The 18,252-nt window shown below is 35.5% G+C and overlaps 1 long non-coding RNA gene across 1 annotated transcript; it reads right to left on the bottom strand.

Annotated features, from left to right (window-relative positions):
• Positions 1 to 3,028: 3,028 nt before the first annotated feature.
• LOC107860896 lies at positions 3,029 to 17,854 on the bottom strand. Its single transcript, XR_001671647.2, has 4 exons — positions 17,687 to 17,854; positions 16,695 to 16,826; positions 3,670 to 3,802; positions 3,029 to 3,461 (listed from the first exon to the last, which is right to left on the bottom strand). It is a non-coding gene; the product is annotated as an uncharacterized LOC107860896 (long non-coding RNA).
• Between the last annotated feature and the right edge of the window lie 398 nt (positions 17,855 to 18,252).

Genomic DNA, 18,252 nt, shown 5'->3' with positions numbered 1-18,252 from the left:
AGTGTGTGTATGTAAAAAAATAAAAATAATAAAAAATTATATTCATATCTACTTTTTCCCAACAAGTCCCTTAAATTAGGGATTGTAGGTGAAACAAAGTCAAAAAATCAAAAAATGATAAGACTTTAACTTGACTAATTTGTTACTCCATGTATTAAAATAATTAAATCGACTCACCTTTGCAGGTCGTATTAAATAATGTACAAAATAATGAATGCCGATGTATAATTACAGAAAAATGTAACAACAAATAAAAATTATAATTATCTTTAAAAAATATATTATGCTCTAAATAATTAAAATTATACTGTGAAGTAAAAAATTACAGTATCGTGCTGTGTACGTATGTAAATGACTGTGCAAAAAATATTAAAATAATAATAAAATGGTAAGAATTCTAAAATTTATGAAATTAAAGATAATTATCAATAAATTATGTAAAACTAAAATATGTCAATAAACAAGTAAAAATTCTAAAATAATGATGATTATCAACAATTTACTAACAATTGTATAAAATATGTGAAAAATTGCAGTTTGTACTATTTAACGATCAGGAAGCCTAAATGCATTAATTTTAAGTTTGGAGAGACAAAATTAGGTGTCAACAATTACTTCGAGCAATGTCTATTATTTTAGATGTGCTCATCCAGACTATAAGTGGTTGAGGGTTGTGAAATACTTAAGCTCTGACATTTTCGTGATTAGAATTTATGAAAAGTAATCACACATGTGGTTTGGAGCATGTTACGAGCCATAACCCTCATGCCATGACAAAGGTCCTTGGTAAATAGTTCCAAAATAGATTCCCCAGTGGCAAAGACCCTTCTATAAGTGATAGGGCCAATCAACTTTGTACAAATTGAGTTGTATGATCAATTATTAGAAGATCTATACGGCCATGGGTATTGTCAAGTCTTGGGTTAGGGGGACACATAAGCACGGGTATGCATTTCTTGATACCTACCGTTACATGCTTGAGTCCACAAATCTCGAAAGTAAGTCGCGTTGCATGTTGATGAAAATAGAAGGCTCAAGTACTTTTTTGTATCCTATTTTGCTTGGATTCTTGGTTTTCAACATTTGAGAAAGTTATAGACGTTGATGGGATTTTCTTGAGGAACAAGTATAAAGGAGTTTTGTTATCTGCGGTGGCACAGGATGCGGAGAATCATATCTTTCCTATTGCTTTTGTGTAGTGAACAAGGAATGTGATGCCTCATATGCATATATTTTTTGAACAAATACAAAGCTGTGTACATGATACCAATGAGTTGTGCATAATTTCGGATATGCATCCAAGTAACCAAAAATGGGTTCAATTTTCTACCCTTTAGCCTACTTTGGTTATTTCATGAGGCATCTCGAAGAAAATATTCGAAACAATTATCACAACGAAAGGGTCGAGTTTCTTTTTTATAGAGAAGCTAAAACATATGATACAACTATATTTATTTGACTATTTCAATCAAATAAGGGATATGGTACCCAGGGCAGTACAACATCTCGAATGTGTTGATTTTGAGAGATGGAGCTAGATATTTTGTCCGAGAAATAAGTACATTATTATAAATTTATTGTCTTGTTTAAGTTACAAGTTTGTATTGTAATAGTTTATGTCGTACTAAGTGATTTTGTTGTATAGGTATAATATTATGACGTCAAACATAATTGAATCAGAGAATTCAATGTTTGGCGTTGAAAGAGAATTTTCCATTGTGGCGCTATTTAATGAAATAAACAAGAGGTATGCCAAATTTTTTCATGTAAGGTGTATGCAGTACGTGAACTCAAGAAACAGAGTTGTTCCAGAAATTGAAAAACAGGTATCAAAGAATCTCAGATTGGGGAATAAGTTATTGGCTCATCCAATTGCAAATCACAAGTTCAGTATCGACGGTCATGATGATGTTGTCACAGTCAATCTTCAAGGAAACTCTATTACATGCAGAGTTTTTGACTTGGACCAAATACCTTGTCCACATGCTATAGCAACGGTTCAATCCCAATATGGTGCATGATATAGAACTCAAATTTATGAGTACACGTCTCTATATTATTCGGTGGAAAGTATATAATGGCATATTGTGAGAATATTAATATGGTGCCTCCTAAAGATTCTTGAGTTCTTACTGTTGATCTTTTGGAGAAATTAATACTTCCTTCATATATTGACCCAAGAAGTATCAAACTAGGGAGAAGGCCATATAAGAGGAGACGTGGAGTCGAAGAATCATTTCCATCAACAAAAAATAAGTGCTCCATATGTAAGAACGTTGGCCACAAAAGAACTACATTCTCGGATCGTAATGGTCCATGATAGTTGTAATAGTAAATAGTCTTATGTTGTTTGATTTAGTTATGACTTTGATAATTTTAACTCATTGTTGGAAATGTAAATGTTACTCCCTCCGTTTCAAAAAGAACGACCTACTTTTCTTTTTAGTCCATTTAAAAAAGATCGACCCCTTTCTTTTTTTGGCAATACTTTAATTTCAACTTTCCACATGGCATGTTTAGGACAACAAGATTAAAGGGAATTTTGGTACATTTGACACAACTTTAATTTAAGGCCACAAGATTCAAAAGTTTTCTTTATTTTCTTAAACTTTGTGCCAAGTCAAAGTAGGTCATTCTTTTTAAAATGGAGGGAGTATTATTTATTACTCCCTCCGTCCCAAATTACCCATCCCAAATTGAGATGACATACTAATTAAGAAAAATCATTAATAACGTGGCTAGTTTACCATAGTACCCCTATTAAATGATGTTTACATACTAATTTAAAGAAAAAGTAATTAATGCAAAGGATAAAACATGAAATTTTTTCTCTTCTTGATTAATGAAAAAATACAAGTAAAATGAGAAATCAAATTAAGAAATTTGGGACAGAGGGAGTATATAAAATATATTTTTATTTATGGCCCAACAATGAATTTGTGCATCAATAAAAAAAGGCAACATAAAATTAACTAAATACAACAGACTACAAAAATATTTTTAGTAGATTACCCATTTGTCGCAACAGATGGCCCATCTGCTAGAAGAGCAAAATACAGTTCCTGCCACTGGATTGTGTTCATCCAACAGATGATCCATCTGTTGCGACAGATGAGTCAACTATTGGAATAACTCAAACCCCTTGCTAATGGACTGTGTTCTTCCAATAGATGGGCCATATTTTGCAACAGATCTGCTGGAAGAACACAATTCAGTTCTTGCCATCAGATTAAGTTTTTCCAACAGATGACCTATCTGTTGCAATAGATGGTTTATTTGTTTAAAAAACTCCAAACCTTATTGCTGCTGGGTTCAAAATTGTTCCAATTCAATTAGATTTCTTCTTGTCATTTTGTTTAAGTGATGTGGACTCACCCAAACCAAACTTAACTTCTTGTAGTAATTGTAATTGATTCTTTCTTTCCCCTCCCAAACGCTCAAACTACCACACCTCTCAACACCTTAAGAAAAAGAAATAGACAAAATGAAAATTAATTAAGGAATAAAGTCAAAGTCGACCAAATTCATTCATTATAAACAAAATAAAATAAAAAATACATTAGGTAGATCCAATATAAATAAAACAAAAAACATAAACTAATTATTATTATTATTAAGAATATTATTATTATTATTGTTAACCAAAAACCCATTGGGTAGTAGCATTACCTGCACCTTTGAATCTCACGAAGTACCCTTGCTCGCGTGGCGCTCAACTCCCATCAGAGTTCATGAACCAACCTTTCAGGATCCTACATGGTGTCGAGAAGAACCGCCATGTCCCAAACCAAATCAGCCATATCTAGAACATGCATGCATTAAGAAAAAATGTAAAACAATAAAGAAAAGAAAAGAGTGCAAATGTATTAAAAACGTAAAACACTAAAGAAAAGAAAAGAGTGCGAATGTAATATAACATATACTACCGACTGGTAGTTTTACAAAAAAACATAACGTGCTAAAATATTTCAATTTAGAACAAGTAAATAAAACATACCTCAACGAACGAAAAAAGAAATTTGTTTTTGGAGGAGAAGTGGTTGAAGATGTAATGGTATTTTTATGAAAGACAAAGACAAGATGCAAGAAATAAATAAAGTGGAAAAGGCTGAACGAGTAAGGACCTATTTATAGAGAATTCATTTTGAATATGTTAGGCAAAAAGTCATTACTGTTTCACCTCTTTTTTAATAATATATCCCTTAATTAAATTAAATTGGTGACTTTTCGGTTATTTAAATTTAAAAAATGGTTTTAAATACAAAAAGGTAAAAAATCATGGCTTTTCACCCTTTTAATATTAACATTAATTATTAAAATTAAATAACTATTTTTACGGTTTAAAATTGTGTTTATAATTTTTTTCTTATTATTTATTTATGAATCATATTTCTTTATTAAATAATCAAAAGTCATGACTTTTCACCTTTTCTATAACCCTTTTTTTTTTATTAATAACCATTTCTATTAAGTTTTTCCAATAGATGGTCCATTTGTTGCAACAGATTGGTCATCTGTTGGAAGAACACAAAACGTGAATTTGGTTCTTCCAACAAATGGTCCATTTGTTGCAATAGATTGGACATCTGTTTGAAGAACACAAAACCTAGATTCAGTCTTCCAACAGATGGGTCATTTATTGGGAGTACTAAAAACTTTTGCTATTGGATTGAGTTCTTCTAACGGATTTTTCATTTGTTACAATAGATGGGTCATATATTAAAAAAACTTAACCCAATAGCAGGAAAGGTTTCTCCTACCAGGTTTTTACTTTTCGAGATTGTTGTTAACCTTTCTAGAAGAAAAAGAAGAAAGGTTTAGAAGATGGTTACCCTTTGAGCCTCCGTAGTTTTGTACACTTTTATGATGGGAAAGAAGATAAAACACTATTTTGTTTCTATCATTGATGAGGTAGGAGGAATAAGGTGTGTGCAGATAGATGGATCCACTTTCATATGTGCGAGGTATGTATTAATGATCAGGTTATCATAACAACACGCATAAAGTACAATAATTTTATGAATGTTGTTTTTTACCAATCAAGCATTGATCCCTCAAATAAGATCCTGTATTTTACAATTAAGTTTGATAGGTTCAAACTGATAAGACTGAGGGGCCAAAAAGGTGGTGGCGATACCCAGTTATAATTTAATGATGGTTTTGCTCCTATTTATGTGCCATGTTTTGAGAAGGGATCAATATTAGGCAGTGTAGTGATTTAATAGTGATTGGACTGGTTTTAATGGTGTAATGGAGTTTGAGAAAGCCTTTAAAGCCTCCCACTATCAAACAAGAATAAAAATCTAATAAAAATTCCTCTGGTCTAAATTTTTATGGATGGGTTTCTTGGGGTGATGATTATATCCAACAAAATGTGGTGTAGGAGATCTGCGAGTGAAAGAAAAGGTGTAATACCCCGTACTTCTACTTAGCTTGAAATCATCTCAAGAATGTTAGAAACTTACTTTGAAAGATGAATTCACTTTTATACGTGTGATATTTTTAATATTTTTACTTTTTATTGAGTGAAAAATTTAATAAGCTTTTTATCGATACCCATTAGCCAAAATCCGACACGGAAGAAAAAGTTATGGCCAAAATACAGGAAGCAGTCAAAACTGCCCAGGTGCAACGGTGAGAGCCAATGGACCGTTGAGCTAGCGACGGACTGTCTCCCAAGCCGTCGCAGCGGAGATAGTGAGACCACATTCTACCTAAGAGTGATGGCTCAGGCCGACGGACCATCGAGATAGCGATGGACTGTAGCCCATGCCATCGTAGGAGTGATAGTAAACCCCTATTCTACCCAGGTGTGACGGTTAGGACCGACGGACCATCGATCCAGCGATAGACCGTCGTACCCATCATCGCATACTTTGTTCAGCTATTTTGATTTGCTTTTATAAAGGGCTTTTTGGTCTTTTACCACTCCTTTTTATACCTAGTAATATCAGACATAGACTCATAAGTTCATTATCCATTTACAATAGCAAATTTGGATTTTCTCTCAAAGATAGTTCCTAAGAAACAAGATACAAATCTTTTTTAAGAAACTAAGAGATTCAAGTTCTTCAAGTCTATGAATTTCAAGAAACTCACAACCCAGGTATGTCATGTGTTGATTCATGGGTCCCTTTCACCCATGAAGCTTAAGAATCTCTTTTCAAAATACAAGATTTGTATATTTATGAATGTTCATGATTTAAATAGAATTGAAATTCATTTTTATAATGTTGTGGGGTTTTGATTCATGTTTTAAATTACATATTCTAATGATTGACCCTAGTATATGAAGATTAGCATAATAATCATGATAAACCCCCCTTAAATTTACAAGTTGATTGATATATCCATGATTATTAGATGTGTTGATGATTGTATAACCAAAGCATGCTCCCCATGTGTTTGATTAAATGCCTATGTGAAGGAAAAGTGTCATACTAGTAATAATATGAAATCCCCATTCATGTACAAGTTCATACATGTCAAGTGTTTGATGAAATGCCTTAGTCAATGAATTATGGATATATGTGTGGCTATTGTGGTGCTTTAGAACTTATACTTCATGAGATCCCCAACTTATTGTATTATGGATTGTCGATGTTGGTCACGTATTCTAGAAAGTCACGCTTTGTCACTTGTACCCAAAAAAAAATATAGTTGTGTGCCTAGAGTTAGTGTCATATTTTCATGATATCCTTAGTCAAACCATGATCCATAGAACTCAGTCAGCCATGTGACTCATGAAAGCTCAGTAATATAGTAATCTTAGTACTATTCCATTAGTCAACGGTTAGTCGAGTTCAGTTCAGTAATCCATGTTCAGTATCTATTCAGATGGGAGTAGGAATTAGCACAGAGTGAACCCAAGGATGGGAACACACACTGTCAGATGAGGGTGTGATTCTTAGAAGTCATCCTTGCGTTCCAGAACTATGTGGCCAACATAGGTTAAGACATCAATACTATTAGATGAGGGTTGATGAGGTGGATAAATAATGTCAAATGACGGTCCCACCATTATCTTTTAGGGACACTGTCAGATGAGGGTCACCCATTGGTTGTCCTTATCGATGGTACGATATTGACACCCTTCCAATTGGGTTTATAGATTGGACCCAAACTCAACTATAATGCATTATTTGGGGAATGTCGGTTAGATGACTACTTCTTACAGTTTCAGTTACAGAGCAGGACTGTCAGACACAGTCATTTAGTCTCAGTAATAAAACTCAGATAGTTCAATAGAATTTAGGACTGTTAGATACAGTCAACTTAGAATAGAATGAAACTCAGCTAGTTCCATCAGAACCTAGACTATCAGATATAGTTGCTCAGTAGTGGTTATTTTAGTTATACAGTTATCAGTATCTCATGTTATTAGTACTCAAATTCAGTAATCATATTATCACAAACTCAGTGATAGTCATTATGTATTCATGATGCATGCTCACATTCATGTTATCGAGTCAGTTAGTATAGTTCATGCATGTGAACTCTTTTGTATTCATCCTACCTCACATACATACCAGTACATTCAAACATACTGACGTATTTGTGCTATGGTGTTTTATACCATAGGTTCAAAAGCATGAGCTCCAGAGTATCAGTAGTATTCCAGTCTCAACAGTCAGAGTTAGCAGTAAGTCCTCATCCTTCGAGGATATGAACATTACTTTATTATTTCATTAATTAATTTATTTTAGTGGTTGGAGTTAGTTAAGAACATGCCCCGTCAACTCCTTATTCAGACAGTTCTGTCAGTTAGAGGCTTTTCAGACTATCATGTTCAGACAGTTTTTTTTAGGTTTTGTTTTGGTATTGCGATACCATATCACTAAGAGATTATTTTATCAGTTTTGAACCTTATGACCTTACATCCTTTATTTTCGTATTTATATAATATATTATGCAATGTTCAGGTACAAATATCAGTCATGGGTTAGCTTATGGTCCTTTGGGGTTATGAGCATTGTGTAGTATTTCGGGTACCAAATTCGGGGTGTTACAAACTTGGTATTACAGCCTAAGGTTCAATAGAGTCCTAGGAAGTTTGAAAGCCGTATTTAGTAGAGTCTTGTACATGGGTGTGTTATGCCCCACATTTATATACAGGAGGCTATAAGATATTTTAGGAACAATTTTCCTTTTTTCAGAATTCATGATGTGCCAGTAAGAATAATATCCAGTTAATCTTTCAGTCTAGTTTAATGTTTTTCTTTATTTCTTCTACAGAACATGCCTCCTAAAAGAAGAAACAGAAATCAGTCAGCCCCTCAGCCCAAAGAACCTTTGGGTGAACGTGTTTCTCATGTAGAGTTCAGAGCTGCATTCACTACTCTTGCTCAGTCAGTTGCAGCTCAGAATGAATGATCAACTATTGTTCTGACCAACCCAGTGGCCAATTTAGCTACAGCCAGGATTCAGGACTCCACCCAAATGAATCCTCTATCCTTTCTCGGGTATAAATTAGATAAAGACCCTCAGGAATTCATAGATCAGGTTCAGAAGGTTACAAACATCATGGGGGTTACTTCTAGTGAGAGCACTGAGCTAGCTGCATATCAATTACAGGATGTTGCTCACACTTGGTTTAAATAGTAGAAGTCAGAAAGGCTAGATGATGCAGGGCCTATTGAGTGGGAGAAGTTTGTCACCGCATTCTTAGATAGGTTCTTTTCCCTAGAGCTGAGAGAGGCTAAGGTGTTAGAATTTATCAACCTTAAGCAGGGCAACACGATAATGAAAGAGTATTCTTTAAGTTTACTCAATTAGCTGGATATGCCCCTCATGTGGTTGCAGACAGTAGGGCTAAGATGAGTAAGTTTATCTCTGGGTTGAATGATAGTATGGTCAATGAGTGCAGGATTGTGATGTTGAATAGTGACATAAACATAGCCAGGCGTATGACTCATTCTTAACAGATAGAGGAGAAAAATATTAAGATGAGAAAGAAGCAGAATAAGAGAGCAAGGACATAACTTTAATCTACCCAAATTAGAAGGAGGAAACTGTTCTCAGTTTCGTCCTAAGTCATCAGTTCTAGCTCCTTCTTCAGCTAGTGCTCCAGCTTTTAAGTTCAGGGATGGTAATAGAGATAGAGCGCTAGGATCTAAGTCTCAGGGAAGTGTCAGCAATGCCCGAACTAATCTTCTTTGTTAGATGTTTGGTAAGAACCACAAGGGTGCTTGTAGAGTTAGTAGCGATGTCTGTTTTGGTGTGGCAAGCCATGCCACAGAGTTAGAGATTATCCCCAGTCAGGTTATCAGGGTTAGCAGAACCATTCCCCAGCTCTGTTCGGTCACCTAAATCAACAGGGTGCCACGTCCAGTGCTACTAGTGGGCAACGCCCAAATCAAATTTATGCTCTCCAATCCTGGCAAGATCAGAAAAGTTCTCCTGATGTAGTTACTGGTACGTTACAGATCTTTCATGTGCCTATTTACGCTTTGCTAGATCCAGGAGCTTCCTTGTCTTTTGTTACTCCCTATATAGTAATTGATTTTCGAGTCAGTCCCAAAATTCTAGCAGAGCTCTTTTTGGTATCTACCTAGTGGGTAAAACTATCATAGCCCGATGGGTATACAGGAATTGTCCGATTATGGTATCTCAAAAAGTCACCTCAGTAGATTTAGTCAAATTAGAGATGACTAATTTTGATGTCATTCTCAGGATAGATTGGCTTCATTCCTGCTATGCCACAATCGACTGCAGAAATAGAATAGTCCAGTTTTAGTTTCCAAATAAACCTGTCCTAGAGTAGAGGGGTAGCACTTCGACTTTCAGAGGTCAGCTTATTTCCTACCTTTGGGCACAAAAAATTATATCTGAAGGATGTGTCTATCATCTTGTTCGAGTTAAGGACACTAGTTCTTAAACTCCCAGTATTGATTTAGTCCTAGTCATGAATGAATATTCAAATATCTTCCTCGAAGATCTTCCAGAAATTTCTCCCGGAAGGGAAATAGACTTCGGCATTAATCTTCTTCCGATACTCAACCTATATCTATTCCACCATACAGAATGACACTAGCAAAAATCAGAGAATTGAAGGAGCAGTGGAAGAATCTCTTAGATAAGGGATTCATTAGGCCCAGTTTATCCCCATAGGGCGCACCAGTCTTATTCATGCGCAAGAAAGATAGTTCTCTCAGAATGTGTATAGACTACCGTCAGCTCAACAAAGTCACGCTCAAGAACAAGTATCCACTTCCCAGAATCAATGACTTATTTGACCAACTTTAGGGTGCCAGTTATTTCTCGATGATAGACCTCAGATCAGGCCATTATTAGCTCAGACTTAGAGAATGTGACATTCTAAAAACAACTTTTCATACTCAGTATGGTTACTTTGAATTTCTAGTCATGTCCTTTGGTCTTACCAATGCCCCAGTAGCTTTCATAGACTTGATGAATTGTGTGTTCAAGCAGTACTTGGACATGTTCATTATAGTTCTCATAGATGACATTCTTGTCTATTTCCACAGTGAGTGTGATCAAGCAGACCATCTCAGAATTGTACTTCAGACCCTCAGAGATCATCAGATGTTCGCCAAATTTAGTAAGTGCAAGTTTTGGATAAGGTTAGTAGCATTCATTGGCCATATCATTTCTGGTGATGGAATTAGAGTAGATTTTCAAAAGACCGAAGTAGTAAGAAATTAGCCCAGACCTATCTCTCTATCAGATATCAGGAGTTTCTTTAGTTTGGCTGGCTATTATAGATAGTTTGTTGAGGGATTTTCTTCTATTGCATCCCTATGTCTAGATTGACTCAGAAGAAAGTCAAGTTTCAGTGGTCAGATCCTTGTGAGAAGAGTTTTCAAGAGTTGAAGACTCGACTCACCTCAGCTCCAGTTTTGGCTCTTCTAGAGGGTTCAGATGGGTTCGTAGTGTATTGTGATGCATCCAGAGTAGGTTTGGGTTGTTTCCTCATGCAGCATGGTAATATCATAGAATGTGCCTCTAGACAACTTAAACCCTATGATAAGAATTATCCTACTCATAATCTTGAGTTAGCAGCTGTAGTTTTTGCCTTGAAGATTTGGAGGCATTATCTCTACAGGGTTCATGTAGATGTGTTCACAGATCATAAGGGCCTTCAGTATGTCTTTTCTCAGAAAAATCTCAATCTTCATCAGAGAAGGTGGTCAGAGCTCTTAAAAGATTAAGATATGAGGGTTTTTTATCATCAGGGCAAGGCCAATGTAATGACCGACGCTTTCAGTAGACTGTCTATGGATAGTGTTGCTCATGTCAAGGACAGTAAGAAGAAGCAAGCTCAAGAAGTCCATCAGCTTGCAAGACTAGGCATTCGCTTACTCAATATAGAAGAGAGTGATATCTGGATTCAGAGTAGTTCAGAATCATCTCTAGTTTCTGAGGTGAAAGAAAAGCAAGATAGAGATCCCAGTCTAGTCAAGTTGAAAGATTCAGTCAGGGATCAGGAAGTAGAGGTTTTCTCCTAAAGGGGAGATGGTGTTCTGCGTTGTCAAGGTCGTCTGTGTATTCCAGGTGTAGATGACTTAAGGCAGCAAATTCTTGCATAAGCGCATGGTGCACGCTACTCTATTCATCCAGGGGACACAAGGATATACCATGACTTACGGGAGATCTATTAATGGAGTGGGATGAAGAAAGATATTGCAGAGTTTATGGCTAAGTGATCTATATGTCAGTAGGTTAAGATAGAGCATCAGAAGCCTAGTGGGTCCATGCAGGATTTCAGTATCCCTATTTGGAAGTGGGAAGAAGTTAAGATAGACTTTGTGACAGGTTTACCTCGTACTCGTCATCAGCATGATTCAGTTTGGATCATTGTAGACAGGATGACCAAATCAGCTCATTTCCTTCCAGTCCATACCTCTTATTCAATCGAGGATTATGCCAAACTCTACATCAAAGAGTTGGTCAGATTACATGGTGTTCCGTTATCTATTATCTTAGACAGAGGTACCCAGTTCACCTTTTATTTCTGGAAAGCATTCCAAAAGGGCCTTGGTACCCAAGTTTATCTCAATACAGCCTTCCATCCTTAGACAGATGGTCAAGCAGAAAGGAATATTAAGACTTTAGAAGATATGCTATGAGCATGTGCAATTGATTTCAAGGGTAGTTGGGATAACCACTTGCCTTTGATTGAGTTTGTATACAACATCTATCATTCTAAGATTCGGATGGCTCAATTCAAAAGTCTTTATAGTAGGATATGTAGATCTCTAGTCGGTTGGTTTGATGTTAGTGAGGCCTTAGTTATAAGGCCTGACTTAGTATTTGAGACCGTAGAAAAAGTCCAATTGATCAGAGAAAGACTCCGGGCTACTCAGAACTGACAGAAGTCTTATGCAGATGTACATAGAAAAACCCTCGAGTTCGAGGTTGGTGACTATGTCTATCTAAAGATCTCTCCCATGAAGGGAGTGAAGAGATTCAGCAAGAAGGGAAAGCTCAGTCCCCGATATGTCAGTCCCTTCAAAATTCTCAATCATTTCAGCAAGGTAGCTTATGAGCTCGAATTACCTTTAGACCTAGCCTCAGTTCATCCAGTCTTCCATGTCTCTTTGGTCAAGAAGTGCATACGTGACCCAGCAGTCGTAGTCCCTATTCAGAGCATAGATGTTCAGAATAGCCTCACTTATAAAGAGGTTCTAGTCAAAATCCTAGACTATCAGACTTGTAGACTGAGGAACAAAAAAGTCCCTCTAGTCAAAGTTCTTTGGCGAAATCAGTCCGTTGATGAATCTACTTGGGAAGCAGAAGTAGATATACATACCAAGTATCCTTACCTCTTCTCCGCCAACTCAGGTCTAGCTCAAGGTAACAGTTCTTCTTAAGTTTTTAAATTTCATGTTAAGAATTCAGTTACAAGCTTGGTATCCATTTTATGTTCAAAATTCCATTATAAACTTGGTATTAAATGCCATTGCATATTCAGTCATGCATTCATGCACCAATTTAGTCATATAATCATACATCAGATATGCATTCTAATTGTAAGAAACTTAGTTCCTCAGAACACTCAGTCATGCATTCATGAATCAATTACACATGCATCAGATAAGCATGTTCAGTATGATATATTCAGTTATCAGTCATGTTAGTCATGAAATTATGTTCCAGTCATTTAAGTTCAGTATGAACGTCAGTTTTGCTTTCTTCTCTCTCACTCAGTCTTATTCGAGGATGAATGTTCTCAAGGGGGAGATATTGTAATACCCCATACTTTAACTTTGCTTGAAATCATCTCAAGAATGTAAGAAACTTACTTTGAAATATAAATCCACTTTTATACGTGTGATATTTCTAAGATTTTCACTTTTTTAAGTGGGAAATTGAATAAGCTTTCTATCGATACCCATTCCATCAAAATCCCACATCGGAAGAGAAAGTTATGGCCAAAATACAAGAAGCAGTCAAAATTGCCCAGGTGCGATAGTGAGAGCCGACGGACCGTCGAGCCAGCGATGGACCATCGCCTAAGCCATCGTAGCGGAGGCAGTGAGACGATATTCTTCTAAGGGTGATATCTCAGTCCAATGGACCATCTCCCAAACCATCATAGGAGAGGCAGTGAACCCCTATTCTACCCAGGTATGACGGTCAGGATCGACGGACCATTGACCCAGCGACGGACTATCGTACCCACCATTGCATACTTTATTTAGCTATTTTATGTCATTTTTAAAAAGGGATTTTTGGTCTTTTACCACCCCTTTTTATACCTAGTAATATCAGACATAGACTTATAAGTTCATTATCTATTTACAACATCAAATTATGGTTTTCTCTCAAAGATAGTCCCCAAGAAACAAGATCCAAATCTTCTTCAAGAAACTAAGATATTCAAGTTCTTCAAGTCCAAGAACTTCAAGAAATTCACAACCCAGGTATGCCATGTGTTGATTCATGGGTCCCTTTCACCATGAAGCTCAAGAATCTCTTTTCAAAATACAAGATTTGTGTATTTATGAATGTTCATGATTTAAATAGAATTGAAATTCATGTTCATGATGTTGTGGGGTTTTGATTCATGTTTTAAATTACATATTCCAATGATTGACCCTAGTATATGAAAATTTGCATAATAATCATGATAAAACCCCCTTCAATTTACAAGTTGATTGATGTTTCCATGATTATTAGATGTGTTGATGATTATATAACCAAAGCATAATCCCCATGTGTTTGATTAAATGCCTATGTGAAGGAAAAGTTCCATAATTCATGTACTAGTCCTTGCATGTCAAGTGTTTGATGAAATGCCATAGTCACTAAATTAATGATATATGTATGGCCATTGTAGTGCTTTAGAACTTGTACTTCATGAGATTCCCAACTTATTGTATTATAGATTGTCAATGTTGGTCACGTATTCCAGAAAGTCACATTTTGTGAATTTCTTTCCATTGAGTCCTGGGGGTACTTTTACCCAAAAAAAATATAGCTGTGTGCCTAGAGTTAGTGTCATGTTTTCACGATATCCTTAGTCAATCCATGATCCATAGAACTCAGTCAGCCATGTGACTCAGGAAAGCTCAGTAATATAGTAATCTCAGTACTATTTCATTAGGCAACGGTCAGTCCAGTTCAGTTTAGTAATCCATGTTCAGTATTTATTCAGATGGGAGTAGGAATTATCATCGAGTGAACCCAAGGATGGGAACACACACTGTCAGATGAGGGTATGATTCTTAGAAGTCATCCTTGCGTTCAAAAACTATGTGGCCAGCATAGGCTGTGACATCAACACTGTCAGATGAGGGTCCCACTGTTCTATTTTAGGGACACTATTAGATGAGGGTCACCCACAGCTTGTCCTTACCGGTGGTGCGGTAGTGACATCCTTCCAGTTGGGGTTACAGATTGGACCCCAACGCAGCTATAAGGCATTATTTGTGGCATGTCATTTAGATGACTACTTCCCACAGTTTCAGTTATAGAGCAGGACTGTCAGACACAGTCATTCAGTCTCAGTAATAGACCTCAGATAGTTCTATAGAATTTAGGACTGCCAGATATCGTCAACTCAGAACAGAACAGAACTCAGCTAGTTTCATCCGAACCTACACTATTAGGTATAGTCGATCAGTAGTAATTATTTCAGTTATACAGTTATCAGTATCTTATGTTATCAGTACTCAGATTCAATAATCATGTTATCACAAACCCAATTATAGTCATTATATATTCATGTATGCATGTTCACGTTCATGTTATCCAGTCAGTTAGTATAGTTCATACATGTGAACCCTTTGGCATTCAGCCTTCTTCACATGCATACCAATATATTCAAACATACTAACGCATTTGTGCTATGGTATTTTGTACCATAGGTTCAGAAGCATGAGCTTTAGAGCATCAGTAGTATTCCAGTCTCAGTAGTTAGAGTTAGCAGTGAGTTCTCATCCTTCGAGGATATGACCATTACTTTATTATCTCATTAATTAATTTATTTCAATAGTTGGAGTTAGTTGGGGACATGTCCCATCAACTCCTTATTCAGACAGTTTAGTCATTTAGAGGCTTTTCAGACTATCATGTTTAGATAGTTTAGTTCAGGTTTTGATTTGGTACTGTGATACCATATCATTCAGAGATTATTTTATCAGTTATGAACTTTATGGCCTTACAGCCTTTATTTACGCATTTATACAGTATATTATGCGTTGTTTAGGTACAGATATCAGTTATGGGTTAGTTTGTGGTCCTTCGGGGTCATGAGCACCGTGTATCATTTTGGATACCAGATTCGGGGAATTACAAGAAGTGTTGAAGACTATATTAGTGGAAAGAAAAAAGGCATGGATTTTCTGCTCAACTTCAGACCTTTTTGTTTCCACTACTATTGACTTGAATAGACCAACAAACAGGAAGGCATAGGATGCAAGTTAAACTCTAGAAATTACCACCTTGGCTTGATCCCTTATTTTAACATTAGTAGTTCCATCACATTTTTCATTCTTGATTATTCATTCTTGAACTTGGGAATCTATTAGCTTGGAGGTCATCATTCAGACCACCTCACTAGTCGTAGTTCCTGGCAAAGTTCACAACTCCAGTCGACTTTACCATTTTTCTTTTCAAAAACAAGGGATGAACTTTCATTTTTGAATTCACTTTCATTTTTGCAGCTCATTCAGTTTTTTCATTTTTCAAGTCAATTTCATCAGCCAATTTCACTACAAGTTCTTTTCTACCCTGTGTTTCTTTTCTTTAATGTGGTATGAGTTGAGACAGTCTTCAGCAGCTCCTCATTCTTTCACAAATATTCTCCCAAGCACCTTTTCTTGTATACTCATCATCCCGATCAACCATCCATATAAATTTTGACCAGGGCAACTTCTATGGGATTTCCATTCTTGTTTGCAGTAGTGAGAGACTCTGGAGGCCTTTTAAAAGTCTATTGATCCCTTAAAATCAATTTAATCACTATTAAATCTCTACACTGCCACTAAAATTTGATCCCTTCTCCAATTGACACATAAATATTTGCAAAACTATCATTAAGCTGTACTAGGGTATCGACACCACCTTCTTTCTTAGTCCCTCAGCCTTATCAGTTTAGACCTATCATACTTAACTATAAAATATAAGAACTTGTTTGAAGAATCAAGGCCTAATCAATAAAAAAGAACATTTACAAAATTATTGTACTTTATGTGTGTTGTCACAATAAACTGATCAGTAATACATACCTCCCACATATGAAGTGGTTCCATCGGTAAGCACCTTATTTCCCGAACCCATCTATACTCTAGCCTTTTTTGTTGGTTGGTCAAAAGTTGATCCACTTTCACTTTATTTTCTTTTGGGAGCCATCTTCTTATCTACAAATAAGATAAAACCAAAAAAAATTACAATTGATGTTTGCATAATTTTAAAAAGGATAACATAATATTCAATAAATACAAAAGATAACAATAAAAATTCCAATAGATTAGCCATTTGTTGCAATAGATGACCCATCCGTTGCAACAGATAACCAACCTATTGTAATTAATGGGTCATTTGAAGGAATAAATCAAAAACATTCTTGCTACTAGTTTGATTTCTTCAAACAGGTAATCCATTTGTTACAATAGATGGGTCATCTTTTGGAAGAACAGTTTTGATTTATTCCAACATCTGATTCATCAGTTGCAATAGAGGGAATTCTATTTGAAACTTATTTTAATATCTTCCACAATATGTGCCACCTGTTGCAACACCAACACCAACACCAATAGTACGAACAACACCAATAATATCAACAACACTATTAATAAAATAAAATCAAATAAAAAACCAACAACAAATAAACAAATAATACCAATAGTGCCAACAAGGCTTTTTAAGTTCTCCCAATAGATAACCAATATTTTGCAACAGATGGTCCATCTGTTGGAAGAACTCAATCTTGGTTTTGAGTTCTTCCAACAAATGACAAATTTGTTGCAACAAATGAACCATATGTTGGAAGAACTCAAAGTTCATGACTTTTTTTTACTATTGAATAAAACATAATTTGTAAATAAATATGATATGGGTAATGGGTAAATAAATTAAAAAAATAGATAAAAATAACTAATGAAAAAATATGATATACACATTTTCATCAAAATAAACATAAAAAATTCCATGAAATAGACAAAGAAGAAAAAAGAAGGCAAGAATAGTAGAGAGCCCTGGAATAGTTAGTATACCATACCTGCCATGTCAAGAGCAAAAGGATCAAAACACCAAAAGGAGGTGGACAACAAATGTTTGTGTTGAAAGAGGAGAAAAAATATAGATTGGTTTGGTGTTGAGATCCAAATCCTCAGGCAAAAGAGGAAGGAAAAGAGAGAAAAAGAGAAGACGGTTGGGATTACCCTAAAAAGAGGAGAGCAGACAAGAAAAAAAAGAAGAAAATTAATTTTATAGTTGAGGTGAGAAGAGAGAAAATTTTAGACATGGGTTTAAATATTTATTTGTGGTGGTGAACGTTTGAGAAGAAAAAGGAGACAAGATATTGAAAAGACAAGATAAGACAACACAAGGGAGGGGGGTTGAGTTATCCTAAAAACATGTTTAACCTCCTTAGTATTTTATCTTTTTTTTTTTAATTTTGGACAAAAAATTACTTTAAAATAAAAAATATATTCCAACAGAAAAGTCATCTGTTGCAACAGATATCTAGATCCATTTGATAATTTCAAACAGATACGTCATCTGTTGTAATAGATAATTTCAAACAGATAAGTCATCTGTTGTAACAAATAATTTTCAATAGAT

Source organism: Capsicum annuum, chromosome 2, assembly GCF_002878395.1.
Source record: "Capsicum annuum cultivar UCD-10X-F1 chromosome 2, UCD10Xv1.1, whole genome shotgun sequence".
Classification (NCBI taxonomy): domain Eukaryota; kingdom Viridiplantae; phylum Streptophyta; class Magnoliopsida; order Solanales; family Solanaceae; genus Capsicum; species Capsicum annuum.
Note: the sequence above shows the minus strand (reverse complement) of the source record. Positions and strands in the feature narration are given on the sequence as shown.